This window comes from Aythya ferina, assembly GCF_964211825.1.
Source record: "Aythya ferina genome assembly, chromosome: 7".
Classification (NCBI taxonomy): domain Eukaryota; kingdom Metazoa; phylum Chordata; class Aves; order Anseriformes; family Anatidae; genus Aythya; species Aythya ferina.
The window spans coordinates 32,168,760-32,195,171 of NC_140302.1; the positions used below are offsets into that span (position 1 = coordinate 32,168,760).

Here is a 26,412-nt window from a genome sequence, read left to right on the forward strand (position 1 = left end):
CTGTACACAATTGTTATTGTAGTTTGTTGGAAACCTTTACACCTTGCATTCGTTGGTACTTTATCCAGCACTGAAAGCAAAATGGTCTGAATGACAAATCTAGGCATCTAGAAAGTGTTGGGAAACTTTCTTTAATTCTTCTCAGCACTCTGCCATTGCCAAGAAAATGCTCTACTCAACCGTTCTTTGTCTGAAAGCATTACAGTTTTACAAAGGTAAATCATGGAAATATCTATGTGTCAAATCAAATAATTGAAACCAGAACTGTGGACATAAGCTGTTTGAATTTTCTTTTCAATAACAAGAAAAAAAAAAAAAAAGAGGGCATTTTTAAAAGATGAAGTCTAGAAAATGCCTGTGTTTTCCTTTTGCAGTCCCTTTCTGCCCCCAGCCCACTGTTAGCTCTGGACTTTCCATCTGAACCTGAACCCTTGCCCCACATTATGCCTTATGGCCAGGCACTTCTGTCTTTCCCCAGGCTAAAAAATGGTCAGGGAAGAAGTCCTTTTGCAGACCTTAGTTTCCTTTCTAATTTTTACCCAATAAATCTTAATTACACGACTGAAGACTTCTAACTTCATAAAATTCTAAAAAAAATGCACTTTATCAAGTCCTTTGCTAGGGAGAGAGAACATTTAGGGGAAAGAGACTAAAGTGTGAAACCATTTGGCAAATCTTTTTGTAGTGATGCAATTTTTGCTTCTAACCTGAAGGGGACTAGATCCATCTCAGAATACATAGATTTTCTAATCATAATAAAACTTTTTTTTTTTTTTTTTTTTTTTTTAAATCTTGAGATCATTTGCATCATTCTCTGTTTGACTTGTGTGGGGAGAGGACACTCAAATTGTGTTCCACCAGCTCAAAATACCCAATAGGAAATGTCTAGATGTCTCAAATGAGACTAGACCTGCTCAGCCCCTGCTGAACTGGGGCTGAGAGGTCCCCAGCCCCTTTGATGTGCCCGTTCACCCTGGAGAGCACTGGGTGGACATGGCTGAAGTCCTTTTTTGAGCTCCTAAATCAGGGTCAGCAAAGATCCCAGCTATCGCAGGTTTACAGTTAGAGGTGAAGGCAGAGCAAAAATCCATAACAGTAATTTCCCACAGTAACCACACACATTCTACTGCTGAGATCTGATTTTTTTTAAAGCCAATGACCTACCTTTCTTGGTCACTAAAACTGTGGCTTTAAAAAATCTGTGGGAAAACAGTCAAGGGTAAAGTTTGGCAGAAGCTGTATGAAGATGGTGGTGGTTTAGTTGTGACATGAGGGTACATGAACATTGTCTCCAAAAGTTACTCTGTTCATAAATAAAAATGACAAGTGGCAAGCAAGACGACAAAGCAGAGTAGCAGATGTATGGCACATGTGAAGGATCCAATACTCAGCCAGGTTTTATCTACACCTATGCTTAGCCTAGGAAAAAAGCTGAACCTTAGAGGTATGGGTGGGAAGTCAGAAGTTGATATATTTTTCCCTTCCTATATATTTAATTTAATTTAACTCCTAGTATTTGTTGATCTGCATTTATACACTTGGAATAACATTTTATAACTTATAAAACATTTTCTTCTAATGGTAGGTTAATGAATGTCAGATCCACTGATATGTGCAGAGATCACAATATTGCAGTGTTGCAGCGGTGATAGTATCAGTGCATCTTTCAAACTCACATACACAGAAAGTTCTTACAAACTTCTGAATGGCAAAGCTGTTATGTTGATTTGTTTTTAATGTGTTTCTCTAAATAATTTTGTGCAGAAAAAAATAATATCTGAGAATATCACACGTAGCTATTTAAAAATTTGTCTTCTGTTGTTGAACAAACTTGCCAGAAGTTGTTATTTAAAGCTTTTCATTGAAAAGTTTGGCTTAAAAAGAAATTTTCTATTTCAAGAAGTACAAGATGGGACCCACTTAGATTCTGTGAAATGAAAAGGCAAAGCCCACTGTAACACTTCAGCTTTTTTCTTCCTTTTACTGTTATTTTTTTGGTAACTGTAGAAGTGCTTAAAAAGTTATAATGACTGTTGTTGTAACTCCAAATGTCATTTGCTGCAGGGTAGACTCTGCCCTCGCTTACATCTTGGTAAGTGTGCTGTAGGCTTTCAGTGAAATTGTTTCTAATGATTTCAATTCCTAGAGATTGACACTTTGAAAGGCTAACTGCTGATAGCATGACAAAAGAAATTGAAACCCAAATACTACCTTTGTCATGTGTTTTTATTCATGAAAGCACTGTGTCATTGTATACCTGTTTTATTTTCTAACAGACCAGTTTGTGTGCATGTCAAAACCAAATTAAAGTAGCAGTGTGTCTGCCATACCAAATACATTAATTCTTTTGAAACTGCTTTTCCAATGATTATTTTTTTTGAGGAAATGGGTACTTTTGAAGGCTACAGCATGTGTTAGCAACAGCATTATAAATATTTGTTACTTTAAGCAAGAGTTGCTCCTATTTGCTGGTAAAAATAGAGAACAGCTTTAGAATTTCATGAAGTTACTGCTATTGCTGCCTCAATGTAGTGTAGTCACCCTTCAATTTGTGGTATCGGGGTCTAGCAGTTTCTTTCCCAGTCTAAAAAGTAGTATTTTTTGAGAGAAAACATAAGAGGTATTGTAAATTTAATAAAATTATTTCAAGCATAGGTATTCAGTAAATATAAAGGAGAAGGCATCCAACATAAAAAGACCTTTTAATTCAGAAAGCAAAAGCCAAATTATAATAATACAAATAATAAGCAAATTAATAGACAGAAGGCATTCCCTTTCCAAGCTGAGAATATGGTTTAGTTCATATGCCTCAGTGGCATAATTGGGTCTTTGAGGACCTGAGAGGGGAGCAGCTAAATTGCTGGCAAGGTGAAAACTAGAAATCAGTAATTGTCCCTGATTTCTAGCAGCTGACTGAAAGGTCTTTTAGGAAGCCACAGAGATATCTGGCTGCCTGGAGGGGGGGGGGAGGGGGGGGGCATGAATGTTTTGGTGCCTAGTTTGAAAGAGGTTAGTTTTTTTTTTTTTTTTAATATATATATTTATCTATATATTTAAGGGGGGAACAAAGCAATATTTTAAGTATGGCTTGGAAGCGGGGGTGGTGTTTCCTCCCTGCCTGCATGGATGTGACCAGGCTGCAGACATCTGCGCCCATGTTCTTGGCTGGGCTGCTCATTGCGTGTTTGGCTGCTGTTGGCCAGGCTCAGGAACCTGCTGCAGCCATGTGGCTTGGTAGTGCAGGGATTGGGCTGGGTAGCTCTAGTTCAGCTTCAGGGAAAGTAAATTCCATCCCAGCCAGACATGGTACAACTGCACAATAAGTTCGGTATGGCTATTTGGCAGTTGAATTCCCTACTGTCTTAGGGAAAAGGTACAAACTGTGCAGTTACAAGCATTGGACTGCTGCTGGATTCTTCCTGTAGGGGAAGGAGAGGTAGGGAGGAATCTGCATTTGCAATATGAATAGTTCAACCCTCTGCAGATCTTGCTCTTTCACTTTATCCACTGTCTCTGCTCCTCTCTCTTGCCCACTGAATAGATTTGTTCTAGAAAATGTCAGTTCCCCATTAGGTTCCCTTTGTGAGGGCTATGAGAAGTAACACATAAAAATATAGGTAAAAAAAGTAATTGTCTGTCTGTGGTTAGGGTGTATGAACCAGGACGAGTGGCTGGTTCCCAGTTCAGCCCGCTGACTGGTACAGCACTGCGTGCCCTGATGCCATGGTGTCACAGCAAAGGTGGGGGTTGCTCTGTGAGGACAACTGCTGCAGGGATCTGGTGCACCAATTGTGTGCTTCCCACAAAGCCATCAGCCCTTCCTTCATTGCCACTTGTCCTGTGAAGCTGTGAAATCCTCGGGAGGAGAGCCTGGGTTCCTGCCTCTGAGGAAGGTGTGCAGGTGTCCCATGGTGGGTTCCTGCAGTGGGCTAATGGGTTCCACCTGCCTGGCTCCTGTCAGCAGTGCAAACGTGCTGCGGGCTGCCAGCTGCTGTGCCCTGCCATCTCTGTGCCCCCCCACCTGGGTCACAAGTTGGTGGATGAAGTATTTATTGGGTGTCTGGGGAGCAGCGCTGTCTGTGAGAAATATTACCTGCGTCCCTGCGGCTGGCGGGGCTTGAAAGGAAATATTTATCTGAACTGCTCCTTGTGTTCTGTCCTTTCCTTGGTCTTCATTATGCATTATATTAGAACAAATAAGCATGGAGTGGAGCAGTGATGAATTTCCTTAATTGTGAGGCTCTCTTTATGCTGAGACCTCTCATCTTTAGCTCTGCTAGAGCTTTGCATGCATTATGTTTGACAACAATCAATGTTATCACTGTCTTTTATCTACTTATAAATTGTAAAAAGGGAAAACAAGGCACAGAGATGTAAGGGTGAGATGCTGCTGTCACAAGGAGGTGTGTTACCTGGGTTAGGTAGTGCGTGCCTACCACACCGTAGTGCATGTCTGCCACACGGGTAAGGATTATTTCATTCTTGGCTCTTGGTCTAGCAAACACCACTGCCTTTTAGTGAGCTGTTCACGCTCAGACTTGGCTTCTCGATTTGCTGTGCTAATAGTTTTAAAGCACATTGCTTAGCTCAGTGCAGCTTTCTATAATACTCAGCACTGCTGGGCAGAGAGAAAATACAGATGTTATCTGCACGTAGTGTATAAAAATAAGATAGCTTTATAATATCTGATGGCAGGGAGGGAGAAGAGGGGAGTAATACAACTCCCTTGCAGAGGAGGTCTCTTCTGTAAAAGCTTTAGAATAGCTGTTTGCTCTGTTTTCTGCTAGGTGCAGCTGGATGTGGTTGGGTAAAAGGCAGGGAGGTTGTGCTCCAGACATTCACGTACAACAAACAGTCGGATCAATATCAATCTCTGCAGCCTGGTGCTGTTAAAAAGGATCACAAGCGCATGTTGTTCCACTGCATTTGTGCCCACAGTAGAAATTAAAGTGAGTTGAACGATGCTGTAGCTCCTGGGATGCTGCGATAGAGAAACGGAGGGCAGCTGAGACAGCAGGCTAGGGAAGGTGCAAATGGGAATGATTTGGCTCTGTTGTTGGCCACAATGAGCTAACTCAATTCAGGATGAAAAAATAATAAAGAGGGAGAAGTGTCTTTAATGCTGATGACACTAATACAGTGCTAATATCATTGGGGTGTGCATTGTCTGCTCTCTAATGATATACTCCTGATTGTGGTAGAAGTGAGGCAGATTTCAGAGCTGTACATCAGCAGTTGGGAAGGAAGGCTCTTGTGGTCTCAGTGGGAGGCCTTAGCAAAATGGCACTGCATCTGTGCCGTGGAGAACAAGTAGGTTTGGTTTGCAGTGCTGGTACAACTGGAGTAATACCTAGAAAAGGTGTCTCTTTTTTTTTTTGATTAGATTTTCATTTGAAGAGATGTTTGCATCTCTTCTTATACTAATCATAAAACAGTTTGGGTTGGAAGGGACCCTAAAGACTACCTCCTTCCACCCCCCTGCCATGGCAGGGACACCTCCCACCAGCCCAGGCTGCCCAAAGCCCCATCCAGCCTGGCCTTGGGCACCTCCAGGGATGGCAGAGCCACAGCTTCTTGGGGCAGCTTGTGCCAGTGTGTCTTTGCCCTCATAGTAAAGAATTTCCAATATCTAATCTAAACCTACCCTCCTATAGTTTAAACTGTTCCCCCTTGTCCTTTCGCTGCACTCAATGACAATTTTTGGAAGCATGGACGGTGAATGATGCAGACAAATTAAAACATTTTTGAGGAGCTGCAAGAGGACAGGTACTCTTTAGTAGTGTACAGGCACCGATATGAGGGTATTGGAAGATAGAGAATGCAGTTCCTAGGTTTTTAAATTGATGCTCTGAGATTATCTGAGATTATTTCGGAGCTTTATACTGTCTTTTTCCATTTTTCCTCCCTCATGTTCTATTTTCCCCCAATACACTAATATCTCATTGGAAAATATATAAAAATCAGTTTGTTTATCTCTTTTCTGGGCAGGTTAAAGATATTGTTGCTACAAAAATTTGGAAGCGATGAGTTGAAATGGGAAGAAAAACTGTTCTCAGATGAACCTTTGTATTATGATGACATCCTTTCTACCTGAAGTACCCCTGCAGTGTGTTTCACAGGGAGACAGCGGTGACAGTGAGACTGGTGGATCTCGACTTCAGTGACAGGAGAGAGACAGGCATTTGGTGACAGGAGAGAGTTGTCAGATGGATATGGCCTGGGAAATCTGCAGCTATGAGTTTGCTTCCTTTATTTTAGGAACAAATGTTGATGCCATCTGTATAAAGAAGCAGGGTGACTGGCCTGGAAGAGGAAGGAAAGGCTGTTCTGGGCTGGAGGGGCAGTTGATGGTGGATGGGGCTGGCCCCCTCTTTTTTGGGGGGGAAGGCCAGAAAGGGGCCCCTGCTGCTCCAACCCATGTCAGAAAGCAGCTGTAACCCTGCCATGGTGGAGGGTCTGGCTCTTGCACATTTTTGCTGCCGCCGTTCCCCAGCCTCTGCTGCCTCCCTTCAGAAGCAGGACAGAGAGGTGAGCAATGGAGTCATGCTTTGAAAAGGAAAATAAAGCCCTGGTATGGTGTCTCTAACAGTGTTTAATGCTGGTTGAGCCTTGTTGTTGTCCATGTGGGTTTGTAGAACTGAGTGAGGTCAGCTGTGAATATCCAACTTCTCTGCAGCTGCTAAACCAGGGGGATATTCCACAGGTGCTGAGTGCCTTGTAAAACGGGGCTCGGTTGGTCTGTGCTTGCTCTCTTCATCTGTGTCAATGCCCTGGACTTGCATGAGTGCTCACAAATGCTCCTGTGGGTAAGTCTGGTCCAACAGCACAGCGTGGTCTGCATTTAGATGCATGTGAGTAGGAGATAGCTTTGTGTTGGAAGGGCCTGTGCTTGGCCAGCTGGCTGGGTGTTTGGGCAGTGGTGTCTTGGGCAAGTTTCAAACCCATGGGAAATAGCTTGGTTTGATAGTTAAAATTTCTTTAGATTAGAAATAACTTTGCAGTGTGAGATGTGGGTAGCTGTTTGCACAGCATGTAGCTGGACAGGTTCATAGATGTTCAGCAGGTAACTGGTAAGGAGCTGAGGACAGCCTCCAGCACTGAAAATAAGATTTTGGAAGTTGCTGAATGTATGAAAAAAGTGATAAGTTTAAATAGTTTTCTACTTTATATTCATATAAAGATAGCAGTTCTATCATTTGATGGACTGCATGTGTATATGGGTATAGTGAATTGAAGAATAAATCTTATTTCCTCAGGCCTGTTTTTGATTCTGTGTAGTGCCTTGTTTCAAATTCAAGCACACAGTCACTCTGCTGTCCAATAATATCACAATGCAAAAGCAGGTCCTGGACATTTCTTCATAGAACTCTACCTTTATATCATTTTTCCCTTTAAGATTAGCTACAGTCTTTGTTTTACGAAGCATAGCTCAGTGCTTAAGACCAATCATGAAGGATCCATCTACACCATTTTTGTCCCACAGTGTTTGTTTTTTGTCATACTAAATCTTCCACACCGAATTCTTTAAAATGTTCTATTTCCCCAAGAAATGTCTTGACTATAGGTGCAAAGCTCTGTAGAATTTACTCCAGCCCACAGATCTGGTATTTCTTACAGCTTTGATGCTGTCCTTGGCAGCAGGTCTGTTTGTATTCTAGCACTGATTACTTGTGATGTAGCTAATGAACTCCCTGAACTTCAACAGGCAACCTTATGCTGCAGAAGTCTTGCATTGGTCATAGGCTAATAAAGTTAGGGCAGTAGCATTAACTCTTTGATTCGATGCACTTCATGTTTTATTCACGTTTTAAAGTTTTTTTTTTTTTTTTTTTTTTTTTTTTTTTTTTGCCATTGTTCTAAATTCACCTTCTGGTTTTTAAGAAAACTTTCTAGCTCATGGAAAAACAACTCTGAAAGAATGAATCTCCTTGGGGTGTGTAGTATTTTGCTGTTTAAATTTACAGCTTTAGAGTATGTCCTTGGTAAGACAAAATTCACACATCTAATGTTATTTCTAGAGTTACTAGAAATCTTGCCTCTGATTCAGTCCTATGTGAGACTAATTTTCAGGGATGTTGTTAAGGTCATATTCTGGTCTTGCAGAAATGCTTGAACAGTGAGCCATTTTATTATATGCTTTTAGCCACCCTGTGTGACATGTGGGTCACTGGTTTGATGTGTTTTTTTTTTTTTAGGTATATTTCAGTGTTAAATTCAAATAAAATTAGCTTAGCTAGCACTTAGATCTCAGCACATTACATCAGAAAGTTGTAGACCGACTAAAAAGACTATAAATAACCTAAATGGGCCAAGTAATCCCAAATTGTAAATAAGAGTTGAGGTGAAATATGTTCACTTCGAAGTACTTCTTCAGGCAGTGCTGTAAAGGGTTGGGAAAAACTTCTGCAGTTCATTTAATTAAATTTGGAAACAAACAAACAAAGGCTGCAAACATCCTTCTCACGCGATTGGATATTGTGCCTTTGCAAGGTAATGTGTATGTGGCTTCAGGGAGAATTCAGCTCCAGAATTCTGAGTGGTTCCAAATATTTCACTGCAGTCTCCAATACAGAAGAGCAGAGCTAATTATTTCACTTACAGCTGTTCTTTCTCCCCAAGAGAGGCAATGTAAGATAAATTGCAGAATTAATAGATTGTTTTAATTCTTGCCTGTATCCACTCTTCAGTGACTTCTTTAAAATGCTCTTGAAATCTGTTTAGTCATGTTTACTTGGTGTTTCTGGCTTCCTAGTGAAGGATAAAAGACAACTTGTTCTAAAATTCCAACTGTATTGCTATAAAAAAAAAAAATCAATCTGGTAAGAACTGTTCTTGATATATGCTGTAATCAGTAAGTTTCATTTATTAAAGTGAAATAAAGATGTAACAATGAAATACGTAACCTAAATTCTGTAGGAAATGTGGGGTGATTTGTGTGCAGGCATCTAGCTTTTACTGGATCTGCCCTGGGTGGTCCTGGATTTTATGGCAGACAATAGATACCTAATTGTCCACAATTAATTGTATTTTAGGATTGGACTGCTGCTGGTGAATGGCCTCCTGGATGCTTGAGAATCACTTGCAAAGAATAATATCCTTCATGGGAGCACCAGCTATCCAAATAGATATATTTACTGGTTACGACCTTGGTTCAGGCAGGATTTGTTGGCTGATGTTGGGGTTTGAATGGAATTCAAAATAATTACTCATGTTTATGGATAAATTGTTCAATTATATTACAGAGTGTGATAAGTTTAGTGGATTTTAGTTGGTACCTGGGAAACAGTGATGCAAGGAGATATTTATGCAAATAAGACTAGCATCTGTAGTCACATTTGTTGTGGGAGGTGGATGGGTAGGTGGCGAATAAACCTAGGAAGGCTATTAATGCTTCAAATCGCCAGTTGAAATTAAAACAAAAAACTAGCCCATAATGGCACATCCATGCTATGGTGTAATTATTTTTAAATATGAGCTTGAATTGAATTTAATCAGAGAAAGGATAAACAAAACCCCAAACAATGGAAAACCCACCTCTGTTTCTAGTTTACAAATTGTTCAAACCACAATCCTGTAGACATTTGGGACAATTAGCAGTTCTCTGCAATGTCTCTGTGCTTTGTTTGGTTTACTGGTAATTATAATGTTAAAAATTCAGCTACAGGGGCTTCAAAGGATTATGCCCCTTCGTGACTGCTTCATCCTTCTGGAATTGTGAATAACTGAAGCTTGAGTCTCCTTCAGGATGGTGTATCATATGTATCTATACACCATATAAAGTATGATGGTATGGCAGTTGTGTCATCTGGACGACCTTGCTTTGTGCTGAAATCTGATTTGGAACTACTCAGTAATGAGTCAAACTATCATCGACTTTCTCTCTATCACATGCACTGATCAAAAGGGTTTTTTAGGTAACAAACCTGACATTTTTCTATATTAGTATACTGGATATAGTTATGTATTGCTTTGTTTTTAATCTTTCAAATTGTCATTAAGTGGATGAATGACAGGCTTCTGAACATGAGACAAATCTACTTTCTCTTAAATTAATTACCATGAGACTGTATAAACATTGAAAACAAATTTAATAAAGGAGGCTCTCCAGATGGTTGAAGGTAGACTTGCACATTCAGACCATTCCTCATTATAATTGCAACACCATGCGCAGATTCTTACTGACGCTTTGGGGAATTTACAGATGAGATGCACTACAATCTGCTAGGAGGCATAATATTCACAGGGTTTTATTGTCACAGAAAAAGCATAATGACTATTGAAGGAAACTAATTGCTGACAGTTTTTAGCTGGCTTTGGTGCACAATGCATTTGTTCTGCCCTGTAGATCCTTGTTTCAAAAAATATTTGAAGTATACACAGAAATAGCAACATGGCATTCATGTAGCTTTCTTTAAATGACTCCAAGCTTCCTTTGTCCGTCCAGGTGCTCAGTTGGTGATACACTTTCAGAGGTTCAGAGCTGCAGTTTCAATGCAGCTCTGGCCAGATTTCCTGGATGGAACAGCTTAGGTCCCAAATAAAACAAACAGATGAGAAATGGCTTAATGTGCATTCCTCTCTGCAGCAATAGATCATGCTGGTCCCCTTTCTCTGCAGGAGGAGCTCTGCGCTGCTGCTGTCATCTGTGAGCAAAGGAAGAGCTGTAGCTCAGGACTCTCCCACTGAAACACTTGCAAAAGAGAAGGGGTTTCTCCAAACATGCTTCTGATCTCTGGCCGCTGTAGCGTGGCTTAATTTGTGGTATTTTTCTTGATTCTTCTTTTGTCCTTGTTTCCCTACTGGGAAAAATTTAGTAGGCATGCTTTATTAACTTGTCAATGTGACTTTCAACACTTCTCCACTTCTAGCTGACTTAAATACAACCAAACTGCAATGGATTTCCCTGTGTTGAAAAGAAAATGATGGGCTCTTGTACCAGACTGATTCCCAGCATTCAAGGTTCTGTAAGAGCTGAAGGCATCTACAAACAGAGTTGTGCAGGGTAGATACTGCCAGTACTATTACTAGTGCATTTTTTTTATGCCTATAAATTGCCTACTGAAACTTAGACTGGTGTGCAGTAGCTTCTCCAAGAAGCCAAGGGATTCTGTAAATTCAGTAAGGTGCTTTTGGAAGTGTACTTCAAAGGCATGCATTGTGTTTTAATCTGTTTACCTGTGCAGTCATCTTTGGGGAATTTACAGATGAGATGCACTACAATCTGCAGTCAATAGTATTGCCTGCCAAGCCATCTGCCAGACTTCCAGCCGTGGCCTTGGAGGAGCATTGCGGTGACCAGCACAGTGTGCCTCATGAATGGGGGTCAGCTAATGTGCTGTGGTAATTGAAAGGTCTTCAGTCTTGAAAGAGTTGTGAAGGGTCACTGAACCTTTAAAAGAGAACTTAGCAGGCAGACAAGGAGAAGAGATGTTCATAGTAGTAATTTGATTTTGCTTGCTGTTTTTTATTAGTGAAAGGTGGGCACATTTCTGGTCTTTGCTCACTGTTGTTTGATTGCATTGGTTTGGGTACTGAAGGAAGTCACAGCTGCCACTGGAAATGGCTTCATCAGTGTGGAAGAAGACTGTGAGTACATAATTCTTTTATGCAGCAGATGCAGTTGTGCATGAAGTGGTTGGAATGGAGCCCAGGCAACACAGTCTGGGATTTGCAGAGCCCTGTACGGACTCAGGGAAGCAAGAACATCGGTCCGTCTGAGTTGGGAAGGGATGGGAGTGTTCAAAGGTGGGAGATGGCAAAGGAGGCTTAGGGAATTGTCCAGTTCAGTGAGCTAAAATCCTGATGACATATCTTTGTATAGCTGCTCCACTAAGCAATCTACAGCAAAAACTGTAGGAATGTGAAGTCTGGACTGTAGAGAAATTTTCTTTGCAATATCAGTGTAGAGGCTGGAAAATGTATCAGGGGAGCACTTCCAACACAAGTTTCTCAAAATGAGTGCAGATTACAGGAATAAAACTATTTGGTCCCCTCTTGGCACCTGCTATAATCTATCAGAGCTCTGGGAAATTCAGATGTGTAAGCAACTCCTGAAACAAAAACAAAATCAGTATTCCTTTTGGTCCCTATTTTAAAATCATTTGTGTCTAGTTGTGGGGAAAAATACAACAAAAGGTCTGAAGAGTGCATGTTTATCTACTGCCTTATTTAAGCATCTCAAATCTATGAGATGAGAGCATTTTAGTGCTGAAAATTGATTTCTGGACAAAAGAGGGATCAAAGAGGTAGAAATCGGAACTCGAGTTTTCTTCAGCAGCCAGACTTCAGATGGCTGCATGGAGGGAAGGCTTAGCAGCAGGTTGAGCTGTGGCTTGATGATACGATAATCCTGGCTTTTGAGTCAGTGATGGACGATCAAAAATGTTGTGACTGCATGACAAAGCAGATCAGAGAGAACTCTCTGTGAAGGGTGAAATATTGTTTAAATAAATGTTTATGGATTAACTTTGTAGCAGGAAGGTCTTATGCCATGTCAGAAGTTTTGTCAGTGGGCATAAAACCAACAGAAAATATCATAACATTCATACTGTGCACTGTAGTTAATCAGAAATGCAATAAATTATGTGCTTGTTTTTGTCGAATTGGTGACTTGGTAGTGCACTGGCCGTGGTATTTATCAGTATGGAGAAGTGTCCTAAATTCAAATCCTTAGCAATCATGCTAAAGAATCTCTTCTTCCTACAAAATACCATGAAGGCATCATCATAAAAGTGCTTGATTTTTTTTTTTTTTCTTTGTTTTGTCTTGAAGATGTTTCTGTCTGGACCTAAAATGAAGGTCATTTTGTAACTAAGTATAGCTTGGAAAATCAAGTGACTTCTTCTCTATTAATGGACACCTAGCATTTTCAGAGAGGTTGCATATGACCCTTGTGAAAATTTTTTGTGTACTGTGTATACGCTCTTTTACATATGATTATCTGAGAAAGATTTGGTGTACTATATTATAATAGAATTTTATAACTCTAGTCTAAACATCTTTACAGAGCAACAAACTTACTTTGAAAACAAGGCTTTAGTTGACTTTGGATTTGTTTAAACTTGAATATTATACCATCATCTATACTTTAGGCCAGTTATTTTATTAGTGGTGTACAGTATGTTTGCACATATTCTTTTTAATTGCTATTATTACAATAACTGGAAAAGATAGGTTGCAGAACTAAGATCAAGTATGAGTAATGTTCATCAGAAGTGCATAAAATACTTCTTAAATGAGTGTTATGGTTAGAGTGTAAATCCTTGGAGAAAGTGTTGGGGTATGGATTTCCAATACTCAGTTGTTTGATAGTAGAGATAAGAAATTGATCTCCCCATAAAATTATAAGATTTATCAGAGACTTCAAGACAGTGAGAAAGTTCTGATTAGATTACTTTTACAACAGTTTGTGCTAGTGTTACAGAGCTTCCTTTTGGAAGGCTCCCAGTTTATTTAAAAACTAAGACATGAAAATTGTGTACCTAGGTTCATAGGTTGTGATCATTACATCTGGCCTTCAAAAAGGAAAAATTTTCTTGAGTGATCTTCAGTTATTCCAGTGGTTCAGGGTTGAAGTTGATTTTTTTAAAATTATCTAATCTTAATCTTATACCAGACATCAGTGCAAACAAAATACAAAAATCTCTCATTATGGCTCTGCTCATAAGTATATCCACTAGTCTTCCGTATCTAGGGATCTGCTGTATCGCAGGAATGAACCACAGCACAGCCTTCTTTTGTGATGATAATATTAATGTTGTATTCTCAATGCAACAAGCTTTCAGGAGAAGTTGCTGCCTTTTTGCTGCAGAAAAATCAGTTGTAGAATGAAACTGGATGCTGACTGGAAAGATTCTTTGCCTTGCATTAATTAAAGTATGGCTTGATTAGATGAATATGGTAAGAGTAGGGACATGTATCTAGTCTTTGACCTGTTGATTCATCATCCTGTGCTATGGTGTAAGCATAAGAGAAGATGCATAGTCCTTGCTTAATAATGGTGGAAAAAGAAAAAGAACTATGGGAAGGTTAGCAATTCTAAAGGTACTTGTTTGCCTCTTGCATCCTGTAAACAAAATTCTCTAATTTATCAGACTCCAGTAAAAACTCTTTCAAAGAAGCTTTCTTCTTTAGCTCTTGCAGCTGAGGACAGTTTTCTCATCCCCTTTCCTGAAGAAAGACCTTATTTTAATCTAACATCATAAATTATTTTGCTCATTTTTTATTTTATTTTGCCTGCATCATGTTCTTGTTATTTCATATAATTGTTAATCAGAGACTGACCTCTGGTAAATCTGCATGCATTTCCTATGCCCAATTTACAAGCTTTTTCCTACAAAACATCTGGAAAAAAAGCATTTGGTGTCTGGCAAACTTAAAACACACCAACATAGTAGCTGCAGGATTGAAAGGATTTGTACAGAGAGTGCTTTTCTGGCAGACCCTCTGGGTCACAAAGTCTATTCTGCTTGGAGCACCCTGACTAATTACAGCAACGTTACAGGGATTGAGAGGATGTTTCTCAAAGAAGTCTACATACCAAAAGACTTAGAGCTTAGTTCAATGCCAACTCTACTTCTCTGCGACTTCTCCCCAGGTCTAAGCATCTTCTACTTCAAAAATTAAAGCCCAGCTCTTAATAAAGCTGTCAAGTAGACAGGACAGAGCATTAGTCCATAGTTACCTAATCTTAAACTTGTATTTATTGAACTGGTAATGCCACCTCAAATTTATAGTAGTATTAACAGAGCTTTTTGTTTTCCCCTTCCTCCTCCTCAGTTCACACATCTGTTGCTGGGTCTTGCCCTTATGGTGATGTGGATAGCTTATAGGAAAATATTGACTGCTCTTAAGAATTTCTGAACTGGCAAATATTGAGCTAATAAAAGCTTGAATCTGTAAGATGGAGTCCTTGCCACAAAATGAGCAATTGCTCAAAGCCCTTGTCATCTTATACAATTAAAAGCCCATCCATTTGGGAGAAGGGGAGAGAGATCTGTGACTCATTACTCAATTGGGGTATGAAGGAACAAGCACAATGTCACTAATCTGTATTCCACTGTGGGCTTTGAACCCCCTTTTAGTGCATTTTTCTAGAACTTTGAGTTTTTCCTGCTATGGTTTTAAAAGAATAGCATGGTGTGCATGTGCCTGTGAATCTGTCTGCTCCTCATTGTATTTTCTTGTTCAAGACAGAATTGTTATGTGAAATTGTTATATGAAGCCCCAATTGCTATTTGTTAAGTGAAGTAAACAGGTTACAGTATGTCTGGTTACAGCATTAAAAATACATGAACGCTACTAGAAACCGAAGAGATGTCCCAGCAGGGTAAAAGTGAAAGATGGCTTGTCAGAACAATGAGCTACAGAGCTTTTTTCATATTGAAATGATTAGATTTTATTCCCACTCTTTATGTTGTGTTACTGCTTATACACACAGTCCAGAAACATGCCCATTTCTTTGGTGCACATGGTTTTGTATGGCCTGTCAAGGTCTGGTATTGAAGTGCAGTGGTTTCCAATCTGAGGAGGTGGCACTGTCACTTAAATTTGACATAACATCCTTTCTGTGGTGCATGTCCTCCAGTGTATCTCTGAAATTTTGGTGTGATTTGAGAGATGACGGGAAGTATATGCTATCAGCACTAATGCTTAATGATTCATGAGCCAACCCTTCACAAACATTAAGCACATGAGAAGTCTCATTAACAGACCAGTTACAGTCTATGCTTAACATTTCTCTTAACGATCCTAATTAAAGTAATCTGGAAACATATTTTTCTCAGGGTATAATTTAGCCCTTCCTCTTTCTTCAGTGCTGGATTTCATGCTAGGTACCCAAAAGATTATGCTTTTAGTATGTGGACAGAAAGAGGGAATACCAGTTATCTGAGCTAAAATGGTGTTTGTTTTTACAGAGAGGCTGGCTTCTCTGCTATCTCCCCCACTAAATTAGAGCTGGCAAGAATGTGAAGAGGCTCTTGGGGGGCCAGAATAGTTCTTGGAAGAAATGTTGTCTTGTCTTCCAAAGCAAATCTTTTCAAAGGGTTTTGAACTTAAAAATACTTTCCCACTATGGCAAAAGCTGTAAATAGTGTAGACTTGGTATCCTTCTGGATTTCCTCCCGTTTTAATCTCTCCAGGTAAGAGAGGTGTGTTTCTCATCTCAGTGAGACATCAACAATGCCTTGAGGTGAGACAACGATGAGGTTTGCAAATCATTGTTAATTATTCAGGTTTTGCTCTTTGCTGGTGTGTCCACCTGCTGGAGCAATACTAACCTTAATTTGTTTTTCAGTCTTTTGCTATGGGCACATATGAATTGATGTCAATAACCAAATATCTTGGTGGGAAGCATAACTGCTTGACTTTGGAAACACGCAGAACTATGTGAGACATTTCTGCTCTTGCTGCTGTTGCTTTGGGAACCAGGGAGCCTAATGAGATGCACATACCGTGTCAGCTACATGGTTTCTTGGGGAGCTTCCAACAAACCATTTGGTTACTCTCTACCCTCTCTAGTTTATCAATGTCTCTTTACATTGAACGTTGTTGCCCAAGCCAGGCTGTTTTGGGACGCAGCACTACATGTTAAATCTGGTACCATGTGGAGTGGGGGTAGAAAATGCTGTTTTTCTTATTTAGAAAATCCTTATATTTAAATCCAGTTCAGGAAACTTATTTTTTTTAATGTATGTATGAGCCAAAATATGAGTGAAGATCTCTCTGAAACACTGTGCCTTCTATCAGTCCAGCAGTGTTCAACCATCACTTATGCATTGTTCAGACAAATGTGATTGACTTTTTGGCTGTCTCTGCTCCTAATCAAAAAGGTGCTGCCTTTTGCACCCACTGTGGAAAACTTATGCAGTCTGGCTTATTGCACTCTTAGTTACCAAACAAATTCTAGCAGCTCGACAGGAGAAACAGTCTGTCTCCTGACAAAGGATTTATACCCCTGTCCTCTGTAGGTGACCACAAACCTTAATCTGCACAATCTGAGCTGTGTGGATTCAGGATGTGCAGGAAAATAAGTTGCATATTTTCATAATGTGGACTGATTTTTTTATATTGTGCAAGCCAAGATGTGGATAAATATTTAAATTTTTAACTGAAGCAGAGTTTTAAAAAAATATCTGATAGTGTGTAACTTCCTAATCAAGAACTTAAGCAAACTTAGCATTCAAAAAGTTGTCTTAAAGTATACTTAGCTGGAAAATGCTTTAATGCTACTGTTCAACTTTTAAGGCAGATTTCAAGTCTTAGGACTAAAAAAAATCAAAGGAGCAACCATTAGTGTTTTGTTGTAGAACTGTACACCAATTCCTGGGCACTGTATCTTCAGTTTGGGCTTTTTTGGCTTATGGTTGACTCAAGTGGTATTTCAAAACACATGTGCAAAGCAGATTTTTTTTAATCCAAGAAAAAGACTGATTAAGCTGCTTCCAACTACTCCAATGCACAGTATTGATTTCCTGTGCCGTTGTGCCTTATCTGGTGTATTGCTGGGTAGATGAAATATGATAGGATCATCTACTCATGGTACTTTGTGGGACGTAACGTTTTAATCATAAGAATTACAAGGTGCTTCAGAACACAATACTGAGAGTTGGGAGGGTCAGCTAATTACATATATTTCTTCCTCACCTATGATCTAACCCTTTGTAAGGTTAATATTTGCATATTGATGGCTTCCTTTGGATTGGTGCTTCTTTATTAAGAGACAACCATCTATTGACATTCCAGCAAGTGTGGAGATTGCATTTTATTAATATTGCCTCTGTGTGATGATGAGCTGTGTCCAGCTTGGTCATCTGAGGGAAGTGGTCTATATTGCAGAGTAGTGAAACAATTCTAGGCTTATTCTATTTGCTTTTTCCTGAACAATAGGGATAAAAACATGGTACGGTCTACCCATGGCCATCAAATCACACTTTCTACTGTGACTTAAGCTGGCTAGAAAATGGGACTGGTGGTTGGTTATGTTGTGTGGTGTGTTGTTTATTTTAAATGAAGACCCTGACTTATCTGTGTATTTGTCTCCCAAAGGCAAACAACTAACTGTCATACATAATTGGTATAAAACTTGAGTAGATGGTCTTAATCTCCTGAATATGTTGCATTCAGTAAGCACAGGAAAACTTACATGAGGCTTATTGATGTTGCTTCTAGATCAAGAAGCAAGCTACAAAGGAAGTACTTGTAATGCTTTTTTTTTGTTTTTTTTACTTGTAAGCCTAGTGACATTGTCACTTATGGATTTATAGCAGTCACAATTTTATGTATTTTTGAAATGCAGAAATATGGTATTTTGTTGCAAAGGTTATATTGGAGTAATGAGTTGAAACTTGCTTGATTTCAACTAACGTATCTCCAAGCAGCTAAAGGAAAATAATGTACTTCTGTCAAGCCACTAACAGAAAGCTGTGGTAAAAAGTTGCCCTTGCATAAGTCTTGTTTTTATAGAGTGATTACAATTAGTTTGTGCTTTTCAAAGTGTCAGCCAAGAGTCAGTACGCTTCAGGGAAATAAGTCCGACGAGTTTATTACTTCAGTTCAGAGTGATGGCCTGCCTCAGCGAACTGCAGCATGCTAAATTGTTTGTGATGAGATGAAAACACAAATTTTATTACTTCTGAAGGTCACACCATATTATATGTATCACAAATATACATAAACAGCCATAAAATGCAAATTTGTTTACTCCATTAAGCAGAATTTCCTATAATATAATTTTAGTTGTTTTTTTTTTTTTTAGCTTGGCTTCTGCTGAAAGCAGGCCTGTAAAATGTTTTACTCAAATGACCCTGTTGCTGTCTATGCTGGATATACAATATCAACTTTTTAAATCAAAGAGCTTGGGCTTACACTACTTCCTTCCTAGTTAGCATATTGATTTCTATCAGGTAAAATAAAACATATTTAATCTTTTTTTTTCTTCTTCCCATAGTAAGGGATAAAAGCATTTTTTTTTTAATAACAGTGCAGGCATTTTCAATTCTTAAATCTTTACTTTTCCAGGGTTGGTGGCTAAATCTTAAGCTGTTGCAAGAGCATGACAAGAGGTGCTATTGGTATTATGAAATTAATGATGCAGATCTGCATGTGACAAACGGGGGAAAAATGATTAAAGAACTTGTACTGTGTGATCTGTATTTTAATGGAAAAGCATGAACTGAGATGTGCTCATGGGCTAGAAGGACCCAGTCTAGATCTTTTTAAAGATGTTTTTCTTTTCAACTGCTGACTTAGTTGCTGGAGAGTTTAGAGACTTCCTGTAACACCAAGTTCTTTTTACTTAAAAACAACAACAAAATACCCAACCCCCCAAACAACTGAAAGCCTACCTGTTTTTCTATACCATAAATCTAGTCCAGCAAGTTTTTTTTTTTTTTTTTTTTTTTTCCAGCAAGTTTTTCTATTGTTTGAAGAAAGAAAAAAAAGTCTAAAAGTATGGGATGTGAAGTTCTTTGAGGGGGAGTGGAAAGGAGTAAGTATAATTAATGGCTCTGAGTCTTTTGTCTGTAGGCATCTGATATGCTTTATGAACATTTTCTCTCTTAGTGATTTCTAGGTGCCTGAATTCACATGGCATGGCAGTCAATTTTTTTTATGGTTAGATATTTCAATTTTGAATAGTCTTGGCCTGGAGGACTATTCATGAAGCTCTCAGAGGCTTTTCTGAACTATATGGCTGTCTTTTGTTAAGCTTTGCAAGCTATTCACTTGATTAAATTAGAATGCAATACATCACTTACAATCTGCTTTCAAACAGTTCTATTTTAAATTTTAGTATCTTGCACTTCGGTTTGTTTTAGCTTTTTAAAAGTAAAAATAATTGGAACTCTTAAAATCAAAAGTATTAAAAAAAAAAAACAAAACCTCCAAATATACCTTATTTGCTCCAACAAGAATTTTTTTTTTTTGTCTAAAGCATAATTTATGACTTAATTTAAACTCCAATTTTCAGACTAAAAAAAATCTTTTATCTCCTATGAATAGAAGAAGGGTTCTGAGTTTCCATGTAGGTTTTATATTTGAGGAGAAATAGTGAAATTTGGGTGCTTAGAATAATTTGTTGCTCTATATCTGTTCCTAAACAAATGTGTAGGCAACCCTATGCATGAGTTGATGAATGTTGGTTTAGAAAAAGACAGGGTGGCTCTTCTTAGAGGAAGAGCTGTCCGTAATGCTCCTCCGGGATCTCATTTTGGTGTGGGGAGGGGGATGAAGGCATCTCAACTCTCTTGGTTTATGGATTGCATGACATAATGGGGAATATAAGCTAATGGTTGTGTGGCACTTAATTAAATACTGTGGTATGAATTCTATAAAAATATCTGTTAAGACTTCTTTTAATGGAATTTTGGAGGTAACTTCTTACCCTAAAACAGCTATTTTAAAGTCAGGATTCTAATCTAAGTAATAGCTACTGATGATGGAGAACAGTAGACCTTTGGGCATTTAATTTATCCTATCCTATCCAGAGATAAGGTGGTATGAATCCTCTTCTAGTTGTCTGGGTTAGAGTGTGTATGTGTGTCAGAAACGGCATAAATTGCTGTCTCCAGACACAAAACCAAGAGCAAGAGATCTTCAGCCTTAAAGTAAGCAGCTGCAGCTTGTTGACTCCAGTGCAATTTCCTCCTGTACACATCATTCAAATTTGATATGCAAGTATGTTATAACACTAAATATGTAGTGACTAGCATCATAATGTTCTCCTGGTTTCTACTGCAGCTGTGATTGCATTACTGAATCTACCTCTCTGATGGCTGTCAGGGGGAGCAGCCTGCCTGCTGTGATTGATGGCAGCTTTTCCCATCGCTGAGTCCTCCTGATTTCATACCTTAGGCATGTCTACATCAAATTTTATTATGAGATATTCTTGCTTTGTTGTTTCATTATGCAGCTACTGCAAGAGGGAAGAACTAGAAGCATAAACATGTTTGTAATAAAGTAATATGTAGATTTCCAGACTTATGTTCTGAAATGCTCACTGTCTGAGACAAAAATACAATGCTTCAAGCAGAAAAAAAGCAGTTGGGGAGTTATAAGTTATGGCCTTGGAGAACCCAGCTGAGATCTCTGCCAGTACAAATAGGCAGTAAGAAAAATATCTGCCCCAAAGGAGTTTAGATTTATAGACAAGGCAGGCAAACTGCACTTAGGAAGTGTGTGTGTGTGTGTGGAGGGCAGGGACACAAAAATATCTGAGGGGTCAGGATGTGCCAGTGGCAAAGGCAGCCGCAGGAACATGGTGGCACCGAGCCCTTGTGCTGGTGCTGGGAAGCCAAGAGCATCTGTGGCCTACTTGGTGGAGCTGTTGGCGATGACCTGGTCTGCATCCAGACAGGCAGTGCCCTTATGGTCCCCAAACCTCTGATTCTCAAAGGCAGAGAGCTTTTGTTGTGGGAAGTGGACAGCTTGAAACATTGGGATGTGAGCTGCCATGCATTTGTCTCTGGTACAATTCAGTCAGTGAACACGGATGTTGTAGCACCTTAAAACTGGTGTTTTGGCAGATGGTGGGTGATGAAGAGCATTGTCACACTGTGCTGCCTTCTTACACCTTGAGCCTCATGTAAAGGGAAGCTCTTACTGCTTGCCATGGTGCTTCTACCTGCCTCCCTGTGTGCGAGCACCTTGCAGGCACCACCACGCACCAGCCGCTCAAGGCCTCATGTGCTTAATCTTGAGCTGAGCTTGCCCCATTTCTCACCAGCCCCATGTGGGTGGCTGTGTATGATCAGAAATGCCAGCAGAGGATGGTTGTGTAATGGTGAACAAAGTGGAGTTGTGGAAACAAGGTAAAAATGAAATGCAGCCTGGGATTTCTAAGGAGATTTAGAGGATAAACGTGGCCAACTGGCTGTGAAATCCAACTGGTATTTAGAGCTTCAACTCCTTAAAGCTCTTTTGAGAGTCATAATCTAAAGGAAAGAAGAGGGAAATTTCAGAAACCAAGCGGTAAGAGCTGGTTTCACAGATGGCCCAACACACAGGGTGTGAGTCTGCCCCTGTCAGAGCCGCCTGGCCTCTCGCCACAGGCTGTAGGAGGGCTGGGGCACAGCCAGAGGTTGCATATCCCGGCCAGAGTTAAGCAGCAAACCAGGAATGCTGTCAGTGTCATGCTGTGCCCGCTACCGTGCATTTTGACTTCTGTCATGTGCCCAGCTCAGAGCTATCTATCAGCTGTATGAAGCCTGCTGATATAAATAACACCTGGAGCACGCTCAGCATGAATTCTGAGGCCTGGGGGATGTGAGGAGGGCAAGGCAGCGCCACTGCAGACTTGCAGAAGAGAAAGTTGTGAAAAGAGCAGTGGAAACCTGTAAGAGACTGAGCCTTGCAATGAAGGGGGGCCTTCAAAAGGACTGGTTTGGCTTTCCATGGCTTTGGGAGTATTGAATTCATCAATGGCTTTTTTTATCTTACACAATACAAGTCCAATAATGCCTCTATCTATTTTGCTTTCTATGCTATGGGAAATAGAATGTAGATATTGTAGATATATTTGGCATGGATATGTTGGTCCCAGCTTCCTTTTTGTCAGTAAACTGCATCCTTGTTAAAGGAGAGTGATGAGTGAAATTTCAGTTGACATCACATTGCATTATAAATAACAACCTAAGCTCCTCTACTCTTTTTTTTATAAGTTTCTGAATGTTCTTCCATGGAAGTTTAAATAGTATCACATATTTATGGTGATTTTTCAGACTATGTGGATTAAGTCAGAGAAGAAATGATATAATGGTACAAAGAAATAAGCTATAAAGCACTGATTTGGTAATAATACAGAAGGAATATATTCTGGTACCTATAAAACTGCATCAAACTTGCCAACTACAATTAAACTGACTCTTGTGCAGTGAATAATAAAGGTATTGCTAACCTGAGCCAGAACAGTAATTTTTGTTGAAGCTCAATAAAAACTTTTTTTTTTTGGTGTGTTCCTTATTTTTGTGGTATTCTTATTTTGTAGCTTTCATACTTTGTATTTTTTTCACAACCAGAATCTCTTGATTATGCTATTAAGAGCATAATAATTTGAATTTACCTGCATCCTTTATGATGATGGCTGACCAACTGGACCACCAGGAACAGCTAAAATAGGACCACTTCCTTTATCTCTTAATAAGCAGCTTGTACAAAACAATATGGAACATCCTCATGATAAAATAGTACATTCTCATTTAGGGAAACTTGTAAAGCCATATATATTAAGTCTATTAATCACATACCTTTGAGCATTGAGTCCTGCTCAGAGTATGGTTACTGAAAAATCTGTTATCCTGAAAGATGATCTTATCCTGCAAAGGACCACAGCCTTTCAGCTAAGGCCAAATGATGATCTTTAGCTATGGATTGCCTGCATTGTTTTATGAAGAGTGAATGAATTTGTGCAAACACTGCTGTGCTCCCCAAAAAATGCTAGTTGTTACTCCGTGCTTCCAGGACATAATCGCAGATATGAGCTCATCCTGCCAGGAGTATGTCTGGTGGGTGGACAGACTGTCTCTACACTTTGCTACTGTATGAAGCCAACCTGCAGTTATTATGACAACTCTCCAGATTTAAGGATGTTATGATCAAGGTCTTTATTTTTTCCTTGTACTCTTATACTTGTCCTCTGCTTTCCAGCCCTTAGGAATCATAATCTAAGCCTTTCTTAAAAACCACAAAACGGAAAAAAAAGTGAGGGCTTGTATACAGCAACCCGGTTTAAATGATTGGAACTCAAAAATAATTTGTTCCTTATTCTTGTGTTACAGTTATCATATGCCATTCAGAAATAGGCCCTTAATGATCTACTGTGTCTCAACACTCCTAACACTGAATGGGAAAGGAACAGGAACATTAGTCTGGAGCTGCTGTACATCTATAACTGAACACATCCTCAAACTAGATGACCTCATATGCTTGCAGGTTTTATTTCTGGAGCTGAATTCACAGTTCAGTTGCTTACTGCTCAAAGAGAAAAATAATCTAGCTTTTATTTATTTAAAGGAATCCTGGCTTGATGACCAAGATGCGTGTGTATTCGATCCCAAATGATGTTATTTAAGCAGTGAGGTGTGACTGCCAAAATAATAGTGTTCATCTAAATAAAATAGGAAAAAAAAGTGATTTTTTTGAGATAAAATATCCATACTAATTTATGTAGTTTCAATTTATTTGAGTTAGTCTCTCTTCCATTGCCAATCAGCAAAGCATGCAAATAATATCATTGCATGAAATTAGCCCTAACCAAGAAGAACAGTGCACAGTCTGTTATATAAATAGACTGATTCCTTCCTTCCTATTTTTTCAGCTCCCTTTAATACTTCACAGAATTTTATTTTAAACACACAGGGCTTATTCACTTGTTTGTGTTGGATAAGTGAATTCGGTGCTTGTGGAAGATGCCAGATGGGCTGCATGGGAGCCAGGAAGTCTCTGTCTCTCCACCAAGCAACAGCAGCGTGTGCTTCCCAAACTGAGCTGCCAAAGTGCCTTTGCTTCTTACCTATGGCTCAGGTCTAATTTTGACATCCCTTCTTCGATCCACATCTTTGACATTGAGAAAGCTTTAATGCCCTGAATACTCTGTTCTTGATTTGTGGATCATGTTACTGCTCAGCATGTGTGCTTAGATACTCCTCAGCTTCAGCCATCCTTTGAGATGAATGTACTCTGCCCTCCAGAAAACATACATGACTGCTTGGGCTGCTAAAAATGAACAAACAAAAAACCCCACAACGCCACCACCACCAAAAAAATGCCAGTGAACAACAACAGATGGAAAACACTTAATTCACTTACCTTTCAACCATGGTTAGTTCACAACTTCTGCCTGTTTTTTCTGTTAATAGTGCTTTTATTAGTAAGTAACAAGATTAGTCTCATAATTGCATCCTGTTTAAGCAGGTGCAGCTGGAAGGCAAAAATTCATATCAATTTAAAACTGATATTTCACCTTGACTTAAAAAAAAAAAAAAAACACAAAAACAAGTCAAGTCAAAAAAAAAAACAAAAACAAACAAACAAACAAAAAAACACCACAAAAACAACACAACACCAAAAAAAAAACTTTCTAACAAAAGAATATTCTGAATGACATGCAAACTAAAATAATGTTTCTTTGTAGATCATGCAGGGTCATAGTCATACCTGATTTCACTTTAAGATGTGTGCTATTTTAACTTGTTTTCCACTTGTCATCAATTGAGAGAGCTTAATGAATGTAGGTAAGACAGAGCTACACTGCATCTTCTTGAAAAATATCTCCATAAATGTTTACAGTGATTGTTTTGTTGCATATTTTGTACAGTATTTCACGAAGCTTGGCAGAGTGGATTCACGGTTTTGTGCTGATTTGTTATATCCATCTTGGGAATGAAATGCCAACAGGTTTCTCAGGCTCTGCTTTGTGGTGATTTTTTTTTTTTTTTTTTTTTAAATACTTTTGAAGGAAAAGATTAATTTGGATATTTAGGCAGGAAACAAAAGCTGCAAGGGAAACAAATTGGATGGCATGGGGAGACTGGAGAGGGGATTAATTTCAGATGGAACTGTGTTCGTAATTACATGTTTCACAGTGTAAGTCTTCCTGAATAGTCACAATTAGACATTAATCATTGCAGGTATTACAATCCTGACCAGGGTTAACTGCTAAGTATATTGGCATATACTGTGCTTGTAGTTAGGCTGGCGTGTAGCTTTCCCAGCCATATTACTGCTATTGGTGTAGCACCTAAACTGGGCAATGTATGATAGAGATGGAGCTGCTGGCAAGGTTTTGTTTGCAAGTCTTTTTCCCAAACTGGTCCATTCACCTTTATGTTTTAAGTACAACACAAGAAAATGATGCTAGCCTCAAGCGGGAGTGTTTAACAAAAAGCAGTAAAATCTTGCTTACTGATGGCTGAGGAAAGGGGAGGTGAGGAATTAGAGCATGAGCTTTTTGTTCTGTTGAAGTAGTTAAGAGTCAAAAGCGAAGATAAGATTTTGCAGTTTTTTCGTATTATTGGACATTAGTGGAAAGGTATGTTTAAAGCAGAGCAATTCTTAGTGCTGAAGAGACCAGCTTCTCCTACTTTAATACCCTTCAATGGAAAAAATAGAAATCCACAAGTTTTATCTTTCCTTTAAACATTTTTCTCTTAAAGCGAAGAAAATTTCTTATCAGCCTTGAACAGGCAGCCTTGGTTTCACAGATAAGACCTTCTGAGTACTGTCAAAAAATATAAGACATGCAGATACACAGTGGACAACAGAACGGCATATCACAAGTTTAACAAGAACCAGCCTTCCTCCACGGATGGGTTATTAAAGATCAAATTCCATTGTGAACCTGGATCCACTGAGTAAGTGTGAAACGGGAAAATCTGTAGTATCAAGTTTCTCTCTTGTATCATGTCTCTTATATAC

At 39.2% G+C, this 26,412-nt stretch overlaps 1 long non-coding RNA gene across 2 annotated transcripts in view; it reads left to right on the forward strand.

Annotated features, from left to right (window-relative positions):
• LOC311439932 overlaps positions 1 to 26,412 on the forward strand; it is a 135,306-nt gene that overhangs the window by 8,033 nt on the left and 100,861 nt on the right. Inside the window, exon 1 of one of the 2 annotated variants that reach the window (XR_014695082.1) lies at positions 26,263 to 26,348. The exons of the other annotated variant lie outside the window; for it this stretch is intronic. This is a non-coding gene — a long non-coding RNA (uncharacterized lncRNA). Of the gene's footprint in view, positions 1 to 26,262; positions 26,349 to 26,412 lie in introns of those variants that run through there. 2 annotated transcript variants of the gene reach the window in all.